The sequence below is a fragment of the Leopardus geoffroyi genome, chromosome C2 (genome assembly GCF_018350155.1).
Source record: "Leopardus geoffroyi isolate Oge1 chromosome C2, O.geoffroyi_Oge1_pat1.0, whole genome shotgun sequence".
NCBI lineage: Eukaryota > Metazoa > Chordata > Mammalia > Carnivora > Felidae > Leopardus > Leopardus geoffroyi.
Genome location: NC_059333.1, coordinates 147,288,578 through 147,316,065, shown reverse-complemented (window position 1 = coordinate 147,316,065; position 27,488 = coordinate 147,288,578). Strand labels below are relative to the sequence as shown.

Sequence of the window (27,488 nt, the reverse complement as noted above, 5' to 3'; positions counted from 1 at the left end):
TGTAGAAAATGTCTCCTGTGCCCGAGAACAGCTAAAAGAAGCTGAGTGTCAAAGATCACAGAGTGAGTGAATACAGGTTCAGAACAGAGAGCTGTCTGGTCCAAGGTCTGGGTAAGTGATTTATTGCTGTTCTGATATTTACCCAAACGCCATGTACATTCTTGGGCGTCTGTTGACTTGTTGCCAATTTCCTGAGGCAGTTTTCCCAAGTGAGCCGGGGATACCCACAGGGGTATCTGAGATCATTTGGAAACGCATGCAGAGGCACAGGCTTTATTTTAGGGGTTACGTCTTTATTGTAATGAATGTTAGAAAAAAAAAACCACAATGAACATATGCAACTTGAGACCTGCCAGGTTCTATTTCTTAGTATAAGGTCATCCAGGTTAAAACCAAATGATTGATGGAAAGTCAACTTAGAGACGCATCACGAGTAAATGGGAGTATAGGCTGTGAGGGAAAAGTATCACAAGGGTGGTATGCAAATTACGGAGTCCTAAGGGATTCAACACTCAGTCTAAAATGTTCCGCTTTTCAAGAGAACCGCTCTTTGATGGAGAGCGTGTGTTTATTTAGCACACATTTATCAAGATGAGTGTGATACGACTTTTGCCCTTGAGGAACTTACAGTAAAAACAGGCTCATAAACAAATGATCACGGTTCAGAAACAACAGCTAACATTTACTATAAACTAGTCATCTGCAGGGTCTTTGCCTGCCAATGATCTCATCCGGTTTCACAGGAATGATTGAAAGTCGATTTGACTTTTGTATCCATTCTACAGATGTGGAAACTGAGAGAAAGAGAGATGAAGTGACCCAGCTGGCCGCAGCGGAGCAGGATTCAGAACCCAGGCACTGGAGCTTTGAAGCCGGGTTCTAGTAGCAAAGTATACACAGGCCCAGGAGAGAACAGGTGACTCAGGGACAAATTGGGAGAGCCGAGGAAGGCCTGCTCAGAAAGGGGGCTGCTCAGGAGGGCTTGGGTGCCTCAGTTAAGTGTCGATCTCTTTTGAATGTTTTTTTTTTTTTTTAATTTGTTTATTTTTGAGAGAGAGAGAGAGATACGAGTGTAAGTTGGGGAGGAGCAGAGAGAGAGGGAGACACAGAATCTGAAGCAGGACCCAGGCGCCGGGCTGTCAGCACAGAGCCGGATGCGGGGCTCGAACTCATGAACCGCGAGGTCGTGACCCGAGGTGAAGTTGGGCGCTTAACCGACTGAGCCACCCAGCTGCCCCAAGCATCCAGCTCTTGATTTTGTCTCAGGTCATGATGTTGCAGTTTGTGGGATTAAGCCCCGTGTCGGGCTCTGTGCTGACAGTGTGGAGTCCGTCTCTCTCTCTCCCTCTTTCTCTGCCACTCCCCTGTTTGCACGTGTGAGTGCACGTGCTCCCTCTCTCACTCAAAATAAATAATTAAACTTAAAAAAAAAAGGGAGACCTCAGGCTCTGAGAATTCTACATGGCGAAGACAATAATTGCAACAGCAGGAAGATGGGAAAAGATGGATGGAGTTTGGGATAGGTATGAGTACTTCAGGGTGTAGTTGGAGTTTAGGAAGAATACTAGGATGAGTGGGAAATTAGTTTATGATTTAAGGGCCGCTGTGGTGAGGGGACCCAGGCTGATAAGTAGCTCAGGTTTTCCAGAAGCGGATCCTGAGCTGCGGATCTGGCCGCCAAGTGATGAATAAGGAAATGCTCCACGGAGAAATCAGCCAGGGGGTGAGGATGAGGGGACAGGGGAGAATCGGACAGAGGCCCGCAGAGTGGAGTTCAGGCTAGTCCTGCAGGAAGCTCTGGGACAGAAGTTCTGTCCCAGAGCTGTCCTTAGCCAAGGCTCCCACGCCCCAGAGTCGTTGGGTAGGAGCCAAAGATGGGGGCACATAAATTCCCAGGAGCTTCCAACTTTCTGTGCACAGGGACAAAGTAGGCTCCAGTAGCCTGACGGCGGTCTTCCAAAAAAAACGATTTCTAGGTGCTGCCGTTTGGGGAAAAAACAAACACACACACACAAAACAAACGAAACAAAAAAACACATTGAAGGCAAGATTATCAAATGGTAAAAATGGATCTGATTTGAAGAGACCTAGTTTTGGGGGGGCACTCATGGTGTCTGCTATAATGAAGTTTGGAATCAAAAGACATCTTTCTGGAAAGGCCGTGTTGGGGACAAGGGAACTGACACAATGTTGTCCAGCTGGCATAGCTGACCCCATGGCCCCCAGTAAATCTTTTTTGCTAGAACCTATATTTTTCCTCCCAATGGCCTTTGATCGTATCTTTCCTCTCAAAATAATGTTCTCTCCTTTGTATTTAAGAATTGAAAACTTTTCATGAGTTTATCTTAATTCCTATAATAAAGTTGCCAGATAAAAATTCTATTATTAACTCACTTATAAAAACCTTAATGAAAACTGCGTTATAGAGGTGGCTCGACAACACATTGGTTAAGGTTATCTGATGAATTGTTTGTTTCATCTATCTAATATTTTTCAACTTACTGTTTTTTTTTCCAGGAGATATGGCTCACATATCAGCCAGGAACCCTTCCTTTGCTTGTTGAGAAGTAACACAATGAAGATTCAAGGTGCTTTGTGTAGGGTGAGTAGGAATTGACACTGGATACCCCCAACCTCTCTTCTAGCCTTTCCTCCTCACTGCATATTCTACTCTGTACACCTTGTATTTGAACAATGGGACAAGGCAGCAGAGGGGCCAGTCTATGGTTTGGACCCCTCTGTCTTCACTTCAAATGATATGATCAATTGGTCAGAGCCCAACGTCTAGGTCTTTCCTCTTCTTATTGCGTGCATGTTAATTGTATGTTTCTGATTTTTTTTAAGTAATAAAATGTTGGGGCAAAAGTAATTTCTACGTATATGAATAAAATATATGGCATCTAGCAAAAAAAAAAAGGAATTAAAACTTTAAAAATTAATGTAATTCTATTGAACTCAAAGGGTTCAGACTTAAAGATCAATAGAAGATTATATAAATGCAGCATAAATGCTGTATGTGAGTTTACAGATAACTTCTGGGACTTGGCCCAATCCTGCTAAGACAAGATTGACTGGGGAGTCCTGGATTATCAGCTTACATGTAGACAATAGTTGAAGCCAAATCTTGTAGGATTGTTAAAGAAAGGGACAGTTTTCAAATAACGTTATCAAGTTTAACGTGTGTTAGCAATTCGAAGTTTCAGTCTAGTGTAATTCCATTCAATCTAGGCCTTTTGTCAAGGCCAGTGCTATCCAATGGCAATATAATAGGAGCCATAGGTCACTTAAAATTTTCTAGTAGCCATGTTTAAACAAAGTGAGAAGAAACAGGTGAAATTACTTTTACCAAGATAAAATTTAATCCAATATACCTAAAATATAATTTCCAAATGTCATCAATAAGAAAAGTTGTTAACGAGGTGTTTTACGTTTGTGGATGAAGTCTTTGAATCCAGTGTGTATTTTTGAGGTTTATAGCATATTCCAATTTGTAGTATTGGACAGCACACATCCAGGTATTTGAAAAAACATAGCTCAATGGCATCATATGCCAATTTAACTTACGCAAATTCAAATGTATGAGCATCCGCTCCCCATTTCCCTAGAAAAAAGAACAAGTCATTTAAGTAGTGTGGACTGCTCAGTTTATATTCCGCTCTGTGAGTTTCTTTCTTTCTTTCTTTCTTTCTTTCTTTCTTTCTTTCTTTCTTTCTTTCTTTCTTTTCTTTCTTTCAGTTTTATTTATTTTGAGACACAGAGAATAAGCAGGAGGGGACAGAGAGACAGAGAGACAGAGAGAGAGAGAGAGAGAATCCCAAGTAGATTCCACGCTGTCAGCATAGAGCCTGGTGTGGGGCTCTATCTCTTGAACAATGAGACCATGACCTGAGCCGAGATCAAAGTCGGATACTTAACTGCCTGAACCACCCAGGTGCCCCAACATTCTGCTCTGTCAGTTTCTATCCTGGGTGTGCTTTCACAGAGGTAAATTTGCTCTCTCCTACCTGACCTGAGTCCCCATCTGCCTCTTATGATATGCTTGTCATGCTACATTTAGTGTGTTCCTAGCGCTTAAAGATATTTATTATTTCTTACAACAGAACCTCTAACGCAAGCCAGCTGCTTCATATGGCATTCATTTGAAAAATACTCATGAGTTCTATCACTGGAGGAAAATCCGCCTGTGATGGGCTCAGTGAGAGGTACCAGTTTGTTGATTTCCAATATGGAGCAAGTCAACTTGGCCGCAACAAATCTAGCCATCGATATGCAAGAGAGAAAAACTCCTATAGTTTATGGGCAATTTGATGAAAATTTAAGGCTAATTTTGACTTTGTGAGTTTCACCTTATGGACAGAAAAGTCAAAGAGAAAGCTGTTAGTCCACTGCAATAAAATGGGCCTTTCATTGCCTGGTCATCTGTTGAGCCCTCGTGATGGGCCAGACATGGTTTCCTTCTTACCCCGACTCCCAGTTCGTGCACACTCAAGACCTATGAGTCCTATGACTACCCGAGGGCACATCACCAGCTGATGGATGGAATCGCATTCAGGCCCCTTCCCCGCTCCGTTGTCCCACATTCACTCTCCTTCTTGCTCAGAACTTTTCTTTAATTCAAAATTAGTTTTTCCTGTTTCATTCCCTCCGAACCCTGCTTGCTTTTCGCGGTAGAGAAGATGGCCATTTTGATGAAGAATCGGTCCTGTGGATGCTAATCCATGAATCTCTAAGGTAAGGCGGGTGTTGGGAGCACATGCCTGTACAAACAGAACTCCCTCTTCAAAGAAAAGACTCTGAAAGCAAGAATGAAGTTGGATAGCTCTTCAAATGGTTTCAAAATTGCCCCTGGAAAGAGATGATAGGGATCATATGGCTGGGTCTCACTGTTAAATGCCGGTTGGTGCATGTAAGCAATAATGTTAAGGTCTTCCTGGCAATCCAACTTTGTGATTATAACAACTCTTTCCCTAGATTTGGCCTTCTCACGTTTTCCTTGAACTTTCTGCCAAGTGTTTCCTCAGAATGTGGCATCACAGATGGGAGTTGCCTGGAAAAAGATCCTTTACCTTTTAAGGCTATTTATCTTCTAAGACACTAAAATAATAATTTGTGATAGATTTAATAGAGTTTAAATGAATGACTAGATTTAGCATTTATGTTATTCGGAGTTTATAATTTCAGCTGTAAAGTGGGATTTTTATGGTTTTGTGGACTTAGGCAAAAGTAGGTGTGCATCCAAGCTAATATAGATTTCAGCTTTTATGTATTAAAAATGGAAAATTTATAACATATTCATCAATTTGGGAAATTAAAACGGTATCTTTATCTTTATAAAAATTGAAAACCAGTCATTATATCTTGTAATAGAGATTAAATAAATAAAATAAACTTCTAACATAACATAAATTTGACACTTTCATTATTTTTCTCTAAATGTGGTGCTTGTGACAGTTCACTTGGCACTAAGAGGATATTACCTTCGGTTAGTAATTAAATCCGGTTCTGAGAAATTTAGGTTCTCACTAGATTCTAAGTTTCTCAAGGTCAGCCCCAGGTCTGTCTTCCTGGCATCTAGCACATAGTAGGCCTACAGTATATATGTTGAACCAACAGGTAACTTTGGGTCTGTCAGGCCCCAAGAATTGTGACTTACAGAAGTGAAAAGTCTTGGGGGTATGATTCCTTAAATATGAGGAATGAAGAAGACAGGGGAGGGCCCCACTGTCTCGTAAGCACCTACTGTGTGCCGGAAATTCTGATTGTTGTAGTGATGCCACACTATGTCTGTGGTGCTGGCTCAGGTTCTACGGAGTTATCTGTATTCATTAAATACTCGTTGACCTTTAAAAATCAGGAACAGACCAAATCCCATTACGGTTAAGCCAGTTAGGAGGAGAAACCACACACAGTTGAAGTATTTCTAGGTGCTTCTTGGTGGTTCCTTTATTTCCAGGACAGGGAATGACCTTGCATTGTTCCCAGGGTCCATGCTAATGGGATTAGCCTTGGAATAGTTTCTTGGTTATTATCCAAGCCTTCCTGGCTCATTTTAGAGTCGCCTTTGGCCCACGCAAGGTGAGGACAAGCCCTGCCCCAGAAGTTCAGCACAGGGTCATGAACTTTTCTTCTTTCTAACTATGTTCCAGGCTAAAGTTATCCAGCGAGTGGCTTCTGTTGTAAGAAAACCAATATCACGTCCATCCTGAGTAAGTTTACACAGTTTACCTAACCTCTCCACGTAAGTGAAAATTCTGATATCTGACTTGGCAGTGGAGAGTGAAACGAGTTTATTAATCTGCACACTGCTGGCAGATGGTATCCGTTCTCCATTGTCAAAATAATGCCTTGTAACAAGTGACCACAAAACCTCAAGGGCATGTGACAATAAGTGTTTATTGTTCATGTGTTTGGGTCCGCTGGGGGTTGGCGAGATGGTTTGGCTGATCTAGGCTGGGCTTGAGCACATTTCCGCGGCTTGCCTAGCTGTCAGCTGGCCGATCTAGGCTGAGACATCCGGGGAACTTCCGCTCGAGCCCGCATGTCTCTCATTCTCCGTCTGGCCAGCTTGGGCACATTCCCGTGGAGGCAGCAGAGGTACAAGAGAACAAGCTTTAATGTGCAAGCCCATTGCAAGCGTCTGCTTATGAGACATCTGCTAACATCCCATAAGGCAAGAGCCAACATGAGCACGTGAATGATTTTGATTGAGTTTAGCATCAAAGAGTGAGATGGGTCACCCTGCCCATGGAGGAAGGCAAAGGCTCCCAAGCAAGCTATATGGCAAGAGGCATGGATACAATGAGGGGTAAAGATTTGGGGACATTCTGTAATATACCCCAACAAACACTGGATGGTTTTAAAGAACAGCTGGCAGGGGCATCTGGGTGGCTCAGTCGGTTGAGTGAGTCGGGTCATGATCTCATGGTTTGCGGGGTCGAGCCCCGATTGGGCTCTGCGCTGACAGTGTGGAGCCTGCTTGGGATTCTCTCTCTCTCTCTCTCTCTCTCTCTGCCCCTCCCCCACTCACACCCTCTCGCTCTCAAAATAATCAATAAAACTGTAAAAAAGAAAGGTGCTATCCAGCACCTGAACTTCTTCCCTACGTGTGGGGTACTGGTATATAGGTCTTGGTGAGAGGCAGAACCCCTCTCCTCTGAAGGAAATGAAAACAACTGGAGATACCTGGTTTCCCAGTGTTTCTGGCCTTTAGCGCACAACTCCATGATCTAGTCCCAGCTACCCCAGTATCTTTGTCTGGAGCCCTGAATCTGGAGCTGGGATACAAGGAAGGTGGTGGTGGTGGAGGCCACATACAGTTTCAGGACAGATGTGTTAGTGGTGGTTTCCTATGAGTGATGGCAGAATGATTGCATCAATGGTCCTAATTTGTCACCCCCCCCCCCCCCCCCCCCCCCAGTATCAGGGCGTTTATTGTGTGGTTTTGCAGTTCCCTTCCCAAAGAGGCAGAATCTATTTCCCTACTCCTTAAACTGAGGCTGGTCTTGTGATTTGCTTTGGCCGAATTTTTGATGGTGCTCCCAGTTCTGAGCCTCGGTCTCAAGAGACATTACATGCCTTGCAATTCCTTTGCTCCTCTCCACGAGAACCCACCTGGTCTAGACATGGTGGAGGATGAGGGACATGTGGAGCCGAGCAGAGTCACCACAGTCGTTCCTGGTGAGGCCAGCCTAGGAAAGCCAATAGTTGGCCAGTGTGGAGCCTCACCAGTGGCCCTGCCGAGATTACAACGCTGCCTATGAGCCTCCGAATGACACCAGGCACGTGTGCAGCAAACATACGTTGTCATACGTGCCTGGGTGTTTGGGGTTGTTTGTTAGCCTTACTGCTGTTGCAGCTAACTGATACACTGTGTCCAGTGCTAGACTATTTGTGTGGTGGGAGTTTGACTAGTTCTGTCCGCCATCTTTGTCCGTGTCTATTTTCAGAGCCTGGTCCTCCAGAATTCTTGGCAATTATGCGAGTTACCCAGGACCTTCTCAGCAAATTCCCTTTGTGCCTGCATCAGCCACAGCCCATTTCTGGTTCCTACACTTAAGAACTCTGTCTGGTAGGGTGCAAGTGTAGTGCTAGCTCTTATTATTATTCTCCCATTTCTGTTTCTGTTTGAACTGGCACTTATCTTCCTAAACTTGTTTCGTTCACAAATTAAATAGCGTCTGACACTCCGTCTTCCTCGAAAAGCCTCTCCTGACTAATTGGGAAGTGCCAATTTCTTCTCCTATCTCGGGTGCCAGCAACTTCTCAGCCTTACTTGTCACTGCCGTCCACCATCCTCAGAGCAGCAGCGGGACAACTGCCACTGTTCTCACATACGTGATTCATCTGTCAGGGGTTTACAGAGTTGTCAGTGTTTGTTCGTGTCAACATCACCTACTATAGAGCCCGAGTGCACGGTGGACACAGATGGTGTTGATTTAATTGATTTTTCGAACAGCACGTAGTCGTTCGCTTGATTCAGGTGAGTACATCAGCCTTTTGATGATGACGAACAATTCAGATATTGGGTGGAGACAGGCAGTTGGTGGCCAGACAAACTTGCTTTAAAGGAGGTTATCTGAACCGAGCTGTGTCTCTGGCTTCTCTCATCAGAATCTGAGAAGTCTCCTGGGAGCAATTGGCATAATGGAAAAAATGGGAACCTGGGAGTCAAAGAGCCGAGTTTGTATCCTGGCTCGGTGCAGTAAGTGAATTACTCAGCCTCTCCAAGCTCAAGTCTCCTGAGCTCTTAAATGAGGACACAACAAATACCATCCCTGTTCATTGGTCAAAGTTGTTGTGAAAATCAAAAGAAATACTGTTCATGGACATGCTTTGCAAAATGCAAAGAACCGTACAAGAGCAGAGGAGTAATGGCCGATGCTAAGATATTGAACTTTCTTTTAGGAAAGGCCAGGAGGAGATAAGAAGTTAGCTCAAGCCCGTGGTCAGGTGGTTACCGAGAAATAAATTCTCAGGCCTGGTCGGGAACCAGTAACCACTGGCCTGACCATATGAGGCTGGCAGGTAGAGATGTGGAGTCCATGTAGTGGAAATATTAGGGTATGGGGCAGGATAATAGCAGCTAGCATGGTTCCCTGACTCTTCTGAAGTAAGAAGACCAATAGAGAGCAGTGTTGATGAGTCCTCTAAGGGTAGTTATGGGAGTGATATTTAGAGAGGGCTTATGTCAGATAGGAATGGCCTTTGTCCATGAGCAACGTAGAATTGAAACATAGTGGCGTATATCATTATTAAAGGTTTTATTTTTCTCACCCGAAGAGAAGTGCAAAGGTGGGCAGTTGAGGGCTGATGTGGTAATTCCATGAACAGAGACTCAGACGCCTAGAAATCCACTTTATCTATCGTTATGGTGTGATGCTTCTCCCGCTTCGCATCGGAGCTCAAGCTAGTTGCCAAGATACCAGCCATCATGTCGGTATCTCAAGCAGGAAGAATGGGAGAGGGTACTTACCAGCGGAGTCATTCCCCTTTAAAGAATTTCTCAGAAAACACCATCTACTGACTTCTGTCCCCGGACAAGGAGGGCTGGTAGATGTGACTTTCTGGCACATATTATTAACTCTAAACAGAATTGGGGTTCTATTAGCAATGGACAGGAGGGGGTGGGCAGTTTGTTGTCTCTGCCATTGGCTTCTTGTGCTCTGATGCCCCCATGTCACCATGCCCAGTCCTCGAAGGAGAGACGTATCATTTGGAAACAGGGTAGCATCACTGGCTAAGAGTCTGGATTTGGAGACAGAGAGTCCTGGTTTCAGATTTGCCTCCATCACCTACTGTCCGTGTGACCTCGAAGAATTTACTCAACTGTATTGAGCCCAAGTTTTCTTCTCCACAAAATGTGGAGCATAAAATTTCACATCTCGGGGTTTCGGTGCAAATTTAGTGGCTCCGCAGAGCCCTTAGCCCGGTGCGTGGCACCCAGCAATCACTTGAGAAAGGTCTCTGTAAAAGTGCATGAAGTGACTTATTGAGTGGCAAAATGTGGGTCATAGTCTCGTTCCACAATGGTGAGAAAAAGACATGTTTTTGATCAAGAGGGGGTATCAGACCTAAAGAATTGATTACTAGCAGCTGGCACCAGAATTCCTAGTCGGAAGGAAACTTTCTTTGTGCTAGAAATGAACTTGCTGAGCCCGGTGGGGGCCCGGGTGCGTCTGGAGGGTGAGGCCCTGCAGAAGACCTTGGAGAAGAGTGATGTGGGAACAGAGAACATTGGGCGGGCCACCTATGAGCTCCTGGGGCCACCAAATGAAGCATTTGGCCACCGCCTGCTGGCCAAAAGTATACGGCCCCTTGTCTGTTTTTTCTAGGGCCTGTGAGCCAAGAATGGTTTTAAACTTTCTGAATGTTGAAAAAAATCAAAATAATAATATTTCATGACTTGTGAAAATTCTATGAAATTCAAATTCCAGTGTTCATAAATAAAGTTTTATTGGAATGCAGCCACATCCATCTATTCATATTCTCTAGGGTTTCTTTTCTGCTGTGATGGCAGATTTGAGCAGTTGGGCAGAGACCGTATGGCCTGTAAGCCTAAAATATTTATTGTCTGGCCTTTTATAGACAAAGTTCGTGACCCTGGAAAAAAGCGAGATGTGGTCAGGCTGAAGAGTGTGGGAGGGGCAGCCACCCCCTGGTGCTGGAGTGGCCGGAGGACCGTTTAAAAATGGACAAGCTCGGGGCGCCTGGGTGGCTCAGTCGGTTAAGCGTCCGACTTCGGCTCAGGTCACGATCTCACGGTTCGTGAGTTCGAGCCCCGCGTCGGGCTCTGTGCTGACGGCTCAGAGCCTGGAGCCTGTTTCAGATTCTGTGTCTCCCTCTCTCTCTGACCCTCCCCCGTTCATGCTCTGTCTCTCCCTGTCTCATAAATAAAACGTTAAAAAAAAAAATTTAAAAAAAAAAATAAATAAATAAAAAATAAAAATGGACAAGCTCGGGGCGCCTGGGTGGCTCAGTCGGTTAAGCGTCCGACTTCAGCTCAGGTCACGATCTCACGGTCTGTGAGTTCGAGCCCCGTGTCGGGCTCTGGGCTGATGGCTCAGAGCCTGGAGCCTGCTTCCGATTCTGTGTCTCCCTCTCTCTCTGCCCCTCCCCCGTTCATGCTCTGTCTCTCTCTGTCTCAGAAATAAATAAACGTTAAAAAAAAATTAAAAAAAAATAAAAATGGACAAGCTCAGGGTTTGTCCTGGGCTGACTGGTGTCCCCCCAAATTCATATGTTGAAGCACAGACCCCTGGTACCTCTGAGTGTGACTGTATCTGGAGATAGGTCCTTTAAAGAGGTAATTAAGTGGAAAATGTGGCCACTAGGGTGGCCCCTAATCCAATACAACCGGTGTCCTATAAGGACATAAGAACACAGACACACAGACGGAGGGAGACCATGTGAGGACGCACAGAGGAGTCAGTCGTCCGCAAGTCCAGGAGAGAGGCTCGGGAGAGGCAAACCCTGCTGACACCTTGATCTTGGACTTCTGGCCTCCACAATTAGGAGAAAACAAATTTCTGTTGCTTAAAGCCATCCGGTCTGTGGTGTTTTGTTATGGTGGCCCTAGCACACTTACACGGGGTTCCATCAAATCGTTTGGGTCCCTGAAATGTCATCTTTCCCCTCGTCTTTCTCCCAGAGTTTGTCTTGTTTGTAAGAAGCTACAAGATCTCGTGTGAGGTTTTTAACTTATGGACATCGAGGGGGAGGCTAAATTCATGTGTGGGTCAGTCTGGTCAAGAGCTTTGAGATAATCCTTGGGAACACAGGAAGACAGAGGCGACTTTGAGCACCTACTTAAACCCTCTCCACGGAAGCCTGAGGTGGGGCTCTGGCTCCTTCCCGGGGTGCGGTTAAATACTTATCTTCCCATTGTTCCATGGTTAGAACAACAGTGACAGCAAGAAGCTCCAAATAAAACAAAGAAAAAATGATTTTGAGAGCCATCTTGTACGAAGATTTCTCGCTCGCGAGTCTAAGTTGATAGGGGCTGTACTCTCCTAGACATTTCCCCACCCTGTCCTTCTAGCGTAGTCCTTCCACGCTTGGGCACCACGTCTGGCCCAGAATCAAGGCCAGGTGGCCTGTTTTATGGGAGTGTTTGTTTTGGGAACGGCCAGCTCTCGGAGGACATGGGACACTATCTGCCACTCTCAGAGTCCTGTGATGGGGAGATTGAACGTCTGGGTGGCCGTTTCCCCACATGGCCACATTGTTCTTTGGCTTTTGACATGGTACCACCTTAAAGCTGCAGCCGTGGATTGAAGCTTGATCTCCAGGCGCGATTTCCTATAGCTCGTCCACTGCTTTGGATGCCGCATCTCTTTGTTGGCTGTCTGTGCCCTGGAAGCAGGGCGAATGCTCCACCTGGAGCCCGGAAGAGGTGTGGCGGGAGGGTATGCAGCTGTTGTCACTTTAGGGTTAACATCGTAAAGTACTGCCATGGTCTGTCCCAAATGGAAAGGAGCCAGGATTAGGGGTAGCATCTGGTCAAGCTGGGGAGAAAACCTGCCTGTCATTTCAGGCAAAACCCCTCTGATGAGCAGGACCCCCTTCAGGAATGAAGGACTATTCCTCCAGCTTCTGGGAATGTCACTGGCAGATGGCCTCCAGCTGGAATTACCTCTACTGAAGAGAGCCACCTTGCCCAAGGACATTCTCTCCCCTAGGGCTGGGGCACGTCTAACGACTGGTCACATGGGAGTCTAAAAGCCTGGGCCCTTTATCCATACTTGGGACTGCTCTGAAGGGCCATTCCCGCTCCAGAACGCTCCCTGGAGAGGGAGGGGGCTTTTTGTGTTTGATTTCATTTTCTGGTCTAACAAGGCAGTCATCGCCAGATGTTTGAAACAAAACACTCCTGAAAGAGAACATTTCAGTGTTCTGACCTTCCAATAACATGGGCAGTGGAGGAGGAGGAATGAATGAATCTTCTGTCTCTAAGAATTTGTAAAGCTTTCAGAGCATGTGTACAAATGGACTGCGTTTCAACAAAATGAAATGCAGCACACCCAAACTCACAAAATGGAAAAAAACGAGGGGCCGCGGTTTCTAATTCGATTTAAAGATTATAACTATGTAATTATAATCCATATATATATATATATATGTACTTCTCAAATGTTTGTTGATTTATTTATTTATTGGAAGGACTCACTTTTTTTCCAGCTTACTGAGATACGAATGATCTACAACCCTGTGTAAGTTTAAGGTATACGCCTGCTTGGGATTCTCTCTCTCTCTCCCTCTCTCTCTGCCCCTCCCCCTCCCCTCAAAATAAATAAGTACGCTTTAAAAATTCGTTGAAAAATGAGGCGCTAGGAGTGCCCCCAACAACCGTCCGGTCCACGTTCATCCAGCAAAGCGAGGCAGGCCCGCCTTCCCGCGTGGCCGGCTGTGGTGGCAGCTTGCTGGTTTCCCGGGTGTTGCTCTGCCCCTTTAAGTCAAACCCAGGCAAGTAAACCTAGTACCAGGGGTGGGAGGCTTCTGAATAATTAAAGGCTTTTCTCTTTGCTTCCTTGATCTATATGTTTCCACCAACACACCAGCTATTGTGTTAGCCTCCCGCTGTGGGAAAGACGCAACTCTGTGACTTTGGCAATTGTTGAAGAGCTGTGAAGGGAAAAACTGAGCAGAGATTTATTAGGCGATCTATCTCAGTTTTTAATAAACCGGGGAAGAAATGCTACGAGCCAAGGAACAGCCCTGGGAAAAAACAAGCCAAGGCCGGAGACAAAAATAACCCACAGAAGAGATGCTTGCCCGTAGCAAACAGGATGCCACGGTGAGCTGCGAGCCCGGAGTGCTTTTCGAGGCTGGGCCTCCCTGGACAGGGGTTCCCAGGCTAAGTCTGGGAAGGTTTCCCTCTCGAACGACGCCAGAACGGGGCGGGCCCGGCCGACCGCCCCGCACACCCTGCCTGGCCTAACCCATCACGGTTCGTCTGCAGCTGGGGTGCTGGGGACCACGATCTGTTCGGCTTTCTTGCTGAGTTTCAGTGACCTCCGTGGGTCAGGTTTGCGAGCCGTCTCACTCCTGATCTGAGAGGCTGAGCGTAACCACAACTGACCCTTAACACTTTCCATGTTTATTCCTAGAATTCCTAGAATGGCCTGGAGGCGGTTCTTCTAGGGAAGGGGACTCCCATTTGTTCCTGATCCCTCCTCCCGGGTGAGAAGCCATGGAGGCGGTCTTTTGCACACTCGGGATGGTTCAGAGTAAAGGCTTCATCCTCCCTCAGTCAGTCGGGGACGATTCCAGTTTCCCTAGTTTGGATACCACGGAGAAGGGCATTTCCCGGACCGTCCTGGCCGCCCAGGGCACCCTCCCCCTTCTGCCTCCTGTCCTCTGGCCCCTGAATTTGAGAGTGACCCTGAATCTGCTTCCTGTCAGACTAGGTCTTCCACACAAGCAAACTACCCCCCCCCCCTCCCCTCACACCATGCCTTAAAAAATTGCATGTGTGATAAGATGTACGTAACAGGAAAATTGCATCTACGGTGTTTGTCCTCTTGTAACTGGCTCACCTCACTTCGCATGGTGTCTTCAAGGGGCACGTGTGCCTCTTTAGTTTTTGTTCCCGTTGCCACGGGCTCAGCGCCCTCCCCTCTCACCCCTCTCCCCTCCCCCCACACCACCCCTACTCCTTGCTCCGTGTGCGCTCCGTGACCCTCCTTCTCAGGTAAACCAGACCCTTAAACCAGTGGCAGAAAGTGGTCGCCATCTTTCACCGGACCCTTAGCCTAGAGCCGGGACCCCAGATCACATTCTTTCCAAGTGGTACCTTCGCAAGAATTGACTGCAAGGTCACATCCTGACAGGAGTTATGACAAGATGATCAAGAAAGAAGAGAGGAGGGGCGCCTGGGTGGCGCAGTCGGTTAAGCGTCCGACTTCAGCCAGGTCACGATCTCGCGGTCCATGAGTTCGAGCCCCGCGTCAGGCTCTGGGCTGATGGCTCAGAGCCTGGAGCCTGCTTCTGATTCTGTGTCTCCCTCTCTCTCTGCCCCTCCCCCGTTCATGCTCTGTCTCTCTCTGTCCCAAAAATAAATAAACGTTGAAAAAAAAATTAAAAAAAAAAAAAAAAGAAAGAAGAGAGGAGGCCGTAAAACAAAGAGACTAGGAGACAAGAGGAAGGTAGTCCCAGGGCCACCCCCTGACTTTAATTGAAACCTGATGTCTTTAGGGCGCCCCCTCCCGCAGCCCTTTCCAGGGCTCCATTCGACCTCCCATATGCCAGGTACCATGGCGGGGGGGGGGGGGGGGGGGTCCCTCTGACGCCTCTCCCACCTCCCCGAGCCAGCGAGCGTTCCTTTCCCACCTTTGCGGAATTGGCCAGGGCTTCCCACATTAGGAAACAACAGAACCAGAGCCGCAGAAATATCGGTGCCTTCCTGAGGTCTTTATGGGAAAACAGCAGGAAGGATGGGGGAGCGAGCGGCTGGAGTCAGCTGCGTGCAGGCCCTGAGCCGGTGCGGGGGAGAAGCATTAGAAAACTCTATTACAAATATTACTTCTTTAATCTCTTCGTTTTCTTCCCGTCAGTAATGCGAGGGCTGATAGAGCTGGAAACCCATCGGTCCGGGGCTAAATGGGATTTTTGCCAGCCCCTACGGGTTGTTAATCAGGTGCGCTGGCTGGGAGAGAGCTGTTTCGAGGGGCCTGCTCGGGCTAAGAGTGACCCAGTTTTAATGGGAGAGCTGGACTCTGATTTTTCTGTTACTGTCCTCGATATGATTGGCCATTATTTCTAAGAGAAAGGTACTGCTGGCCGCCTCGTTGTAGGATGTCTCTGGAAGGGCTGTCTGCAGCTTAAATGGGGCCATTTCTTTCATGAGTTACTTGTCAGGTCATTTGCGAGGAGTTGAATCGGACTCTTAAACAAATAAGCTCTTTCTTCCTTGCTTCATCAAACACTCTCCTTGCTGGCCGTTGGTTTTTATTTGCATTGCCAGTCTCAGCTACCGAGCGGTGAAATATTCTCACTGTGTTTGAAATAGCTGAGTTCAACGCCAGTGTTTATATGGCTCCCCGTGTTCCGGGGTTTTGTTTTGGTTCTGGGGGGTAGGGGTGGGAGAAACTGCCTTCACAGATCAAGGCCTTGCAGAAGCAGACTCCAGGGTGGTCTGGGCAGAGTTGGGAAGTCAAGAAGGAAGGCATAATTTGCTGCTCTGAACGGTGGTTTGCTCAGACCTCTGCTGCTTGGCGGAAGTGAGGTGGATGAAGAACCTGAGTAAAATAGTTTCGGAATTCCGTTATCTTGAGAGGGTATCTCATCCATCGGCCCCTTGCCCCCCTGGTTGACCTGCTTCCCCACGCTGCCTCCGTGAAAGGGATCTGTGGCCCCGCTGCCCCCCTTGGTAGGCTCTTTCCACGCAAAAGTCTCTGTTACCTGGAGAGGTTAACTTTTGCCTCAGTTCCCCCGTGTGGTGGCACAGGCCCTTATTTTTACTGGTTCCGTTTGAGGTGGAGGAACGCTCATCACCACCCTCACGGAGCATTTACTCAGCCTCCCTTAGAAAATGAACGTTGTCCTCTTCTCCAAGCTTCCCAGTTTTCTTTACTGAAGCCTGGCACCCTTTGCCCACGTCTGCCTGGGAGATCTGGTTCGTTAGGTACACATTTCAAAGGGGAGGCTTTGTGTTTGCCGACCCTCCCAGAGGAGGGACGCTTGGTGTTAGTAATCTTCTAATTCAAGGCTAGGGAGGGGGCTCGCCAGGCAGGTCAGGGCAATGTGTGTGAATGAGCAGAGAGGTAAGTTGGGTGCAAGGTCTGCAGCTGGGCTGCCCAGCTGCTAGCTGGGCGACCTTGCCTAAATTATTGACCTCTCTGTGCCTCCGTGCCTCTATGCATCAAAAGGGATGATAACAGAATTTTTAACAGACTTTTTAAAAAGTGTCTAGTTTTGAGAGACAGAGAGAGAGAGAGAGAGAAAGACAGAGGATCCAAAGCAGGCTGAGCTGTCAGCACAGAGCCCGATGCGGGGCTCGAAACTCACAAACCATGAGATCGTGACCAGAGCTGAAACCAAGGATGGTATGCTTAACTGACTGAGCCCCCCGGGTGATCCTTTAATAGACTTTTTGTAATGGGATTATAAGAGGTTGCACTGTGTAAATGACTTAGCCCAGCACCTGGGATATGGCACACTTAATAAATGTTGCCTATTATTATAATTAGCATCATGGTCATTACCATCTCTACTCATCGACTGGACCGTGAGCTGCTTGAGGCCTGGGGTCGTGACTTACCCAGAGCACAGCAGGGGCCGAAATGCTTGCTGAATGAGTGAACAGATGCTACTTAGTATAGTCTTTCCTTTTAGCCTTTTCTTTTTGGACACATTCTTGATGTTTCCTTTTGTCTTCCTCCTTTGATCTTAAAGACAGCAAAATAATTCATGTGATTGTGGAAAGGTAAGAAGATAAAATATTCACCCGTGATCTTACCAAACTAGTTGTCCTTCTCAGTTTCCTCTATTTCCATCTGGTCCTTTTTGTAGTAAATTGTTAGAAAAAATTTACTTCCTTACCTCCACTTCCATGGGAAAAGCCTCCTTTCTTGCTCAGTTGATACTGGACTTGGCCACGTGCCTCGCTTTGACCTCACAGGGTGTGGAGGCTTCTTCCTTTAAAAAAAAAAAATTATTATTATTATTTTTTAACGATTATTTTTGAAAGAGAGAGAGAGCACACGAGCAGGGGAGGGTCAGAGAGAGCAGGACAGAGGATCTGAAGCAGGCTCTGTGCTGACAGCAGAGAGGCCGATGCAGGGCGCGAACTCATGAGATCAAGAGCTGAGCCAAACTCAGAAGCTTAACCGACTGAGCCACCCCAGAGCCTCTGGAGTCTTCTTTCTCATTCTTTTACTTTGGGCTCAGCCATATGATGACTTCACCTGATGGGTTGTCCTGAGGCTGGCAGGCTCTCTTGCAGTGGGGCTTGCCCACTCGTGCCACCGTCATTGGCACGAGAAGAGCCCCGCTCCCCTTCCAGCCTGGGCCTCAGAATGGGCACGCGTGGGGCAGACCTGTGTCCGATCTGCATCTGTGGATTGCGGCCTGATGGCAAAGTGCCCAGGTCAGCCCTGTCTCAACGTGAGGATTCGTAGCCAAGTAACAAACACATGAGAAATATGTACTTATTATCTACTGCACAGCAATAGCCAACGGAAGGAAATGTGAGCATAATTTGTACGTAGGCACGGTCCGAACGTAATACCACTTTATGTTCACCTTTAATTCACTGCGCGTTGTATCATCATTGGGTTTGTCTATGTCGACACGGAGTTTTAATAAATTTCATCTGGCAGCCAGATACTTTAGCAGATTCATCTAGAAAATAACAATATAGTAATATTAACTTCTACATTGAGTAATATTAACTTATATATTGTGTGTCAGGTACAATGTCTTATATACATTTAACCGTTTCAACAATCCTACAAGGTCAGCCTAACTTCCCACCCCTTGTCTCAAAGCCACAGGTGCTGTGACACACATTTAGGAAGATGAACTCGGAGACCAGATGCCTGGGCTGAATCCTGTCTCTTCCACTTCTTGGCTGTGTGACCTTGGGAAAGTCACTGAACTTTTCATGCCCGTTTCCTCACCTGTAAGACCGATGATAATAATAGTATCTACCTTATAGGTTTGCAACTGTGAAGTGTTTTTTTTTTTAATGTTCATTTATTTTTGAGAGAGAGACACAGCGTGAGTGGGGGAGGAGTGGAGAGAGTGGGAGACACGAAATCCGAAGCCGGCTCCAGGGTCTGAGCTGTCAGCACAGAGCCCCACGCAGGGCTCGAACTCACGAACTATAAGATCATGACCTGAGCCAAAGTCGGATGCTGAAAAGACTGAGCTCCAACAACTGTGAAGTTTTAATGAGTGAATATACCTAAACATTCAGGTGAGTGCCTGGCCTATAGAATTTGTGCTAGCTATTATTATAGTGGAGGAAGCTGAATTTCAGCAAGGCTAACGGCTTGCCCAGAGTCACGCAGTTAGCAAATTATATAGTATATCAACCGTGTCACCTAACTAGGGTACTTTTCCGAGTCCCACATTATTGAGCAAGTGTGGGATATTCAGGTTTTCCTGGAAATTATAAAATAAAAATGCACAGAAAAATAAATTGATCTGGTCAGTGTTGGTAGTAAACTGTTAAGCACCATCCAGGGAAGCAGAGACTCTTGGCCAACGGACTTTGGATATTGAGGTTCACTGTCAAGTCCAATCTTAGGCAGAGAGAGAAATCAGGTTTCAGAGAGTTTAATACTTGGCTTGGAGTCATGCGGGTGGTAAGAGACAGGGAAAGAATAACTTGGGTTTTCTGACTCCAACCCCGGGGGGATTTTTCATGGAATCCAGTTGTTTTTCTAGAGACAATCGGTAATTGTTCATTTAAAGCAAGGAGGAGCGGTCCATTGAAGATTAATTTTGCTCTACAGCAGGGTGACCCATTTAAAACTTTAGCTAGGGTTTTGGTTTTCACTGTTTTAGCAAGAAGCTTTAAGTGGTTCCCTTCCTTGTGTTTGGGTTGCAGAATCAAAAGTGAGGGGGGATAATTATTCCTTTCTCCATCGTGAATAGGCAGCCTTTTCTTCCTCCCAGACTCTTAAAGGAGGTCTGGTCTCTCCTTCGAGGTTAGCATTCCCTATTGTTTTGAAGGCAGAAAGCCAGCAAGTTCATATTCCAGGGTCAAAGAGGCGAAGCTGCCTGTGGAGTCCTTTGTTTTGAGGGCCTGAATCCCTCAATCACTACCCCTGTGTCCTGTTGAACAGAAGGGGAGTGGAGTATATTTTTTGTACCTCCAGTGTCGAAAAGAAAGCTGACGGGGGATTCCAGATGTGTAGCTGTGGCTCCTTGGAGGAAGGAAATGGAATAAACGATGGTTCTGGTTGGCAAGTGATGGGTGCCTGAAGCCATTTCTGAGCTGGTTCCCCTGGCCGGAGTCATGGGAGGAACGGTTCCCTACAGGAGTCAAAGGGTGCAGGAGGGGCGTCTGGAGGTGGAGGTGCAGGACAGAGAACGGAGGCTTCCTTTCTTGGAAGCCGCCATGCTGGGAGCTAGCCCATGCCTCAGGTTGGTGTCACCACCAATTGGCCAGTAGCATCTGTTGGCGCTGGAGTACCGAAGGTCATGGTGAAGAGGTAAGATACCAGGGGTGGTAGATGGGTGGGTAGACCCTCGTGCTCTCTGGGTTGGTACGGAAGTTGGGCTCGCTCTTGTCTTCTAAGGTTTCTGACCTCGGGGTTTGTGTTTTGTATCATAGTTCGTGGGGAGGCAGGTTCTCGAGGTGGGGGTGGGAGGAGATAATCAGAATTGCTTCCAATGTGGTAGTGGGGGCAGGCGGGGAGGGTGGCAAGGACTTGGGCCTCTTCTAATTTGACTTGAAGACAGAAGAGAGATGGGAAAATTATTTGGACTTGAGTGTTATGAAGCTCTCCAAACCAGTAACAGTCATAACCTCTAGGAGGTGTTTAAGAGAACATTAGCAATGCCCCTGTTTTTCCAATGGACAAACATCAAGGGTGCATTGTTCTGATTGACCCATAATATTTCTGCAGTGGTGGAGCAAAGGATATGAAATTTTAAGTGTGAATTGCTTGTATATTCAGACCAAAACTGCTAAATATTCTTCATCTTGCAAAATATTTTTAAAATCGTGCAGAATATTTAGTGACATGGAACAAAAAAATTTCAACGTAGTGCCAGATGGAAAAAGCAAGTTCACGACCAGGGTGTTCAGTGTGGTCTCCTTTTGCAACACGAAACGGATAGATTTCTGCAGAGAAAGAAGTCTGGAAAGATGTATTCCAACAAGACTCACCATGCTTGTTCTCTGTTCGGTGGGATAACGAACGGGTGCTTTTTATTTCTTCGTTCTGCTTCTCGGCACTGAATATTTTCATGACAAGCATGTATTGCTTTTGTAGTAAGAAAAAAGTGCGACATGGGTTTTTATTTTTAAAAACTGAAAGCAAATCTAAACAACAAAAACAACAACAGCAACTTTGTGCTTAGGATGGTGGAGAGAGTAGAGCTCTTTAATCTCATGGGGGTGTAGATGTCGGGGGGGGGGGGGGGGGCGGATAATGACTCAGAGCCAGTGGAAATGCGGCCAGCCAGCGGAACAAGTTTCAAACAGGAAAGTGCTTGCGGGGTGACCCCTGGGGTCAGCTGCAGAGCTTACTGCAGATTCCACAAAGAAAAGAAAGAGGATCCAGAAGGGCGTGGGGTTGGGTCAGCTGGGCGGGTGTGTCCCACTTAAAAAACAAAGGTGCTTTGATGTGCTCCCCAGCAGGCTGGCACCTGAATGCGTGGCCCGCTCTCTCCTGCAGCCATTAGGGAGTTCGAAGCATCCACCTCCAAAGGGAAGATCCATCAGGAGGAAAGATTTCAGGTAATTTCCCCCTCCCTGTACAGAAGTGTGATGAAGCATATGCTTGGAAGAGTGTTTTTTTGTCTTTCCCTCACTGTAAATAGAGATGCTTTGTTTTTCTCCCATTCCCCGTGATGTTGATAATGACTTTCATAGACGCGTACTAACGTTCGGTGCTCACATTGTGCTTCCCTTGCATCCATCAGGAGAGCCAAGTGTATGGACTGTGCCTTTCGCGGCTCTGAGATGATGGGGAACTGCTAAGCCGGGGGCTTCTGGGATGCACTGGAGCTCTGCTCTCCCAGGGCTCCTATGCAGCATGTGGAACCTTCCTGCCGGGCTCCCGTGGGCCCACATGGGGGTGGACTATTCCCCAACCCCCCTATGTTGGCTCAGTGAACTAAGGGAATGCTTTGAGAGAGGATGGGAGTCATGACAAGGCCAACCCTCCTACGAAGCCCTTTCATTATGGCACTGAGAGCTCAAGCTGGAAATTGGACGGTCAGTGGTTCGAATCCACGCTCCGCCATAGACTGATTGTGTGATCTCAGAAAATGTAATGCATTTCTCTGAGACTTAACTTTCGACATGTAGAAAACACAGAGTACTGTCTTGTGTCTGGAGGTTGTATATAAATATGTTACAATGCTGGTCTTCTCTGCGTTTCAGCTGAGGTGGGTGCATTCCAGAGGAAGGTACTAGCTAGGTGGCCTAAGCCAGACTTTCCAGGAGAGGCAGATCTACCCAAGAGAGTGAGCTTAGAAATGTGTGCCTCCCGCAGAACCTCACCTGGAGACGCCTAAAGGTCAGAGGTGAAGGCTGCCCAGCTGCTCTGGGGGAAGGAATGATGTCGGCCTCCTGTGCCTCAAAGAAGCAGCCAAAGGCTGTGTGGGGAGAGAGGGAGGGGGCAGGAGGAAGGGGAAGAGGAAGTCCATGTGGAATGGCTTGCGGAAGGCTAGGGAGCTGTAGGGGTCACGGGGGCGGGGGGGGGGGGGAGGGGAGGTGGGGAAGCACGGTCCATGCTAAGGAAAAGAGGGCACACGATCCCAGTGACGGGCTGGGGTGAAGGAGTAGCGGTCCAGTTCCTGAAGAATCCATGAACTTGCCTCCACGAGGAAGACGATCTCAGTAGCTTCCATCACGTGGAAACGAGGCGCCATTGTGCCCGGGCCCCGCGGCTGAGCTCTTTCCCTCACCCGACCTCTCCCTCCCCTTCCTCCCGCACCAACTCTGGAGGAGGAGATAGCCTCGCGAGAGGGGAGGAGGCCAGAGTACCCGGATCGGGAAGCCAGAAAAAGCCAACCACGGCCCCTGCACGCTGCAGGTTTCGAGACTGTAGCGGGCCAGGATGGAGGAATTTTAGATGAAATCTGAGCCTTTATTCTTCTGACGTGAGAGTCAACACAAAATGGAAGTTAGTCTATTTGGTGACTAGGAGCGATGGGAGGAGTTTTATTAGGTGAAAATGACCACAAATATCATGGAATTCACTCAAGTTTCCTTGGGAGGACGGGATGAATCAGCCCCATAAAGTGGTTTGAAAGGTGCAGAGCTGAAGAAGAGAATAAAGCTCTTTTCTCATGGCCCCCTGAATTAGTCAGGGTTCTCTAGAGAAATAGAACCAATAGGATACCTATTTGTCATCTATCTATCTATCTATCTATCTATCAATCATCTAACATCTATTGTGATTTTAAAATAAATTGGCTCTCATGATTATAGAGGCTGGCAAGTCCAAAGTCTCCAGGGTGGGCTGGCAGCCTGGAGACCCAGGGAAGAGCTGATATCTCAAGTGTAAAGGCCATCTGCTGGCAGAACTTCTTGCTCTGGCAAGATCAGCTTTTCTATTTTCGTCAAACCCCTTTGACTGATTAGATGAGGCCCACCCACGTTATGGAGGGATATCTGCTTTCCTCAAATTCCACTAATTTAAATGTCAATCTCACCCCAAAACACCCTCACAGAAACATTCAGAATGTTGTTTGAGCAAATAAATATCTGGGCACCATGGCCCAGTCAAGTTGACACAGAATTAACCATCACACTACTCTGAGTCCTGTGTATCCATATTATTGCTTTAGGTTACATTTATGGAAGTGAAATCTCATAGGACACGTTTCTAAAGTGAAAAGTTTATGTAAAATTATAAGATCCTTAAATGTAAAGCCCAAGTACCTCCTAGGAAGTTTTCTTTAAAAAAGAACATTTAAAAATTCACTCTACTGTATGAGAGACTACATGATTCTACAATTCTCCATACCTTCACGACCCCTGGATATTATTTTTATGAACCTTAGGTACTATCTTTAAAAAAAAAAAAAGGATTTGCTAATGTGATAGTCAAAAACTGGTATTTTACTATTGGATTTTGCATTTGTAATTTTGGTTATTGTGAAATTTAACATTTATTAGCATGTTTACTGACCACTGTAGTTCTCCCTTGCCTCTTGACCTCTTCGTGGTTTGCCAAGTTTTCTATTAGCCACTTTCAGACCAGTTAAATTTAAATATATGTTTTCACCTGTTCCAGTCTTCAAAACGAGAGGCAATGTTCCAAACAGCACTGATTTACAGCTCAGCAAAAGGACAACCTGTGAGCCCTGCATATACTTTTCCCACAGGGAAATCAGAGCCCATGAACATTCTCCTCCCGCTAGACCCTTTTCAGGTGTAACAGAACAACAGTAAGTGTGAGAAATAAACAATCTACAGACAGAAAGCTCTCAAGAAAAAAAGCAAAACCTATAATACAGAAATACCACCGTCACCCAGCTGCCTGTGGGATCTGCTCATCCTTTTGCATTGTGGCCTTAGGAGCGGAGGTGGGACAGATGGTCATTCTGTGGACCCCAAAGCCCCCTGCTCCAGCCTTTTAGGGGTGAATTATTCGTATCACCTCAGGGCATCAAAGAAACAATTTTAGCATCGTCAACAGCATTTTCCGGCCCTGGCCCAACACTTTTAGAGAAAGATCTGACATTGTTTTGCCATCAAACCAAGCTCAACTCCCTCTCTCAACAAAGGATAAGAAAGGTCATGGGAATAGCAGGTGTCTCACAGTCAATGCAATATGGCAGCGGGAGAGGGTACAATATGGTTCTTATTTTACCTCCCGCCCCCGCCCCAAATCTTGGGCAGCTCTCTGAGTTATTGAAGGTCTAATAGCTCTCAAAACCCTCCCAACCCAACAGAGATGCAGCTTAGGTGGTCACTAGTATTCTCTAATAAGCTAGGTTGCAAGAAAGAAAGAAACCAGAATCCTTGAAGTTTTGTACCTTGGTTATTATAAGCTTTTTGGAGCCTGTTTCTTAGGGCTCTGTTTCCAGAAAATAATTAGCAGCAAATGGAAGCACTGCAGGAAAGCCTGGAGCACATTGGATGGTGTCCATGGACAATTAACTAGGAAGAGATTCTTGGAAAACTGGAACCAGCATCTTGTACCTGTTCCATTTTCCTGGTTGTCTCCCGGTTGGGTGCTTGGAAGAGAAACAATTGAAATTTGGCTTTCCTGGAGATTGGGAAGGGAGAGCACTAGTCATGGAATGGGAGAAGAAATATGGTATTTCTGGGATCTTCTCTCAGCAGCCATGGTTGTTCGGCTGCTCCCAGAGTCACATTCTGCAGGGTCAGGCAGTTCAGTGTCTTAGTCTGCTTGAGCCACCATAACAAATATCATAGACGAGGTAGCTTAAACAATAGAAACTTGGGGCGCCTGGGTGGCCCAGTCAGTTAAGCCTCTGACTCTTGATTTTGGCTCAGATCATGATCTCACGGTTCGTGAGTTCAAGCCCTGTGTCAGGCTCTGTGCTGACAGTGTGATGCCTGTTTGGGATTCTCTCCCTCTCTCCCTCTCAAAACAAAGAAATAAAATTTAAAAAACCCCAAAACCTAGAAACTTATTCTCTTCCTGATTTGAAGGCTGGAAATCTGAGATCAGGGTGACAGAGTGGTCAGATTCTGGTGAGAGCCCTCTTCCTGGTTTGCGGATGGCTGTCTTCTCACTGTGTCCTCACATGGGAGAGGGAGGTGGGAGGAGCTCTCTGGTGTCTTTTCTTATAGGGGATCTAATTCCATCATGAGGGCCCCGCCCTAATGACACCCTCTGAGCCTAATTACGTCCGCCCCCTCCCCAAGGCCCGTCTCCAAATACCATCACACTGGGGGTTAGGGCTTCGACATGAATCCAATATGAATTTTGGACACAACTCAGTCCACAGCAGTGAAATTGATTGAAACAAGTTTGAGGTCCTGATGCCATGCTCCATTTCTCATCCTTCCTTCTCTCCCACATTCCCCGTCTGTTTTTTGTTCTTCTGTGTGTGGTGTTAGGTCCCGAGGCATAGATGCTGTCTGGTACCTTGTCAGCTAAGGTAAAACACTGAGGCTGTTGCTGTGTGACTTCTCATCTTTCCTCATTATGAAAGCGATGTTGGCTATCTCTTTGAAACGTCTCAGTATTTCTTTAGCATGGCCCGCCAGAGTTCAGTGCCATAAGCCAGGCCAAGTACTCTGGTGAGCAAAAAAGAGCAACCTTAAGTCCTCCAGCCCATACGGGAACAACCTAGACACGAAGTTTTGCCAACGGCCACGTAGTAGGTATGTAAGTATCTGTGGGCCACATACTCTCTTGTAACTACTCAACTCTGCCATCACACCTTGAAAGCAGCTGTAGACCATATGGAAATGAATGGAGCATGGCTCTTTTCCACTGAAAATTATTTACGAAAGATGGGTAGTAGGCCAATCTGGCCCATGGATCATAGTCTGCTGACCCCTGAATTACACCCTGTCCCTCAGTTTCTTGCTCACTCTTTGCTCCCTTCTCTCCTCCAGCGTTGGCCTGTCAAATATCTTTTTGATTACCTTCATTTCCTTTGTCCTTACAACCAGTTTCTCTGTCTCTGTTTTTTGAAACTTTCTGCTACTGGTTAGTTCCAGTAGTCCCCCTATTTGAGGAATGACCCCGAAAGCCTTAATCTGGTGTGGGGTTTGTGAGCTGGCCACTTGTCTGTGGGAGGCAAAGGCCAATCAGAACGAGATGATGACTGAATGTTTTTCTCTCTGTTTCAGACTATTTCAGGAATTTGGATGCCCTTTACAGTGCATTACATCCCCGGGGAGAATCTGGAGCCCATAGATCAATGGCCATCAGTCTAATCCTGGTTGCCAGGCACCTGTAGCTATGGTAATCCACTAGGCATCTCGATTTAGATCTTGATTGCACACATCTCTTTGGATAGGAAGAAGATGGCAGGTTGCTAACGAGCTGAAGTTTGACTTATCCAGTGAACACAGATCAACCATGGCCGCTGGACATCTCAATCCTAGAAAGACAGATAGCCTTCCTTCATGTGTCAGCCCTCCTCTCTGCAGGATATCGAAGGATGAGCAGCCTGACAGGTATTACTTTTCCCATAATGAGTTTCATTCCCGGAGCCTCCTCTGCCAATACCTACTGGGTCCAAGCCACCATGGTGCTTTGTGCCTGGATTAGGGTCCCTGCTCCCACCTTTGCCTTCTCAATCCAGCAGAGAGTGTGATCCTTTCGAAACAAATCAAGGTATCATTCCTCTGTTCAAGGTCATGTAGAGGATCTTCAGAGTAAAAACCCAAATCTAACAAAGGCCTCCAAGGCCCCAGATGATCTGCCCTCCTGCTCTTTGCCTGCCCCATTACTGTTCCAACTGGATCTTCTCCAACTTTCCCCGCCACTGGCCCCACTGTAGCCAAAGTCTTCTCAATATTACCCAGAGGCTCCGGGCACGTTCCATCCCCTGCACGGTTTGTCATTTGTTGCTTCCAGGTCTGTGCTGAAGCTTCATGGGATCAATGAAGGCTTTGTGCCTCCTTTGTTTAAAATAACATATACCACCACCACAATACTGGCACTCCCTAGTCCCCTTACCCTGAGCAATTTTTCTCTAGGGCACTAATACTGGTATACTATGTACTTACCTATTTATCTGTGTATTATCTCTCTTCTCCACTAGAATGCAAAACACGCTGAGGGCAGGGATATAGTCTACCTGTTACCTGGTTTTACCCTTAGGACCTAGAACAATATGTAATACAGAACAAACCCTCCTGTTATATTATA

The 27,488-nt window shown here is 46.7% G+C and overlaps 1 long non-coding RNA gene across 2 annotated transcripts in view; it reads left to right on the top strand.

The window, feature by feature from the left end:
• Positions 1–365: 365 nt before the first annotated feature.
• LOC123575743 overlaps positions 366–27,488 on the top strand; it is a 44,817-nt gene continuing 17,694 nt past the window's right edge. Inside the window, exons 1-5 of one of the 2 annotated variants that reach the window (XR_006700971.1) lie at positions 366–916; positions 2,518–2,602; positions 6,147–6,206; positions 7,947–8,701; positions 10,585–10,778. This is a non-coding gene — a long non-coding RNA (uncharacterized LOC123575743). Of the gene's footprint in view, positions 917–2,517; positions 2,603–6,146; positions 6,207–7,946; positions 8,702–10,584; positions 10,779–27,488 lie in introns of those variants that run through there. The other variant, XR_006700972.1, reaches the window with a different exon arrangement.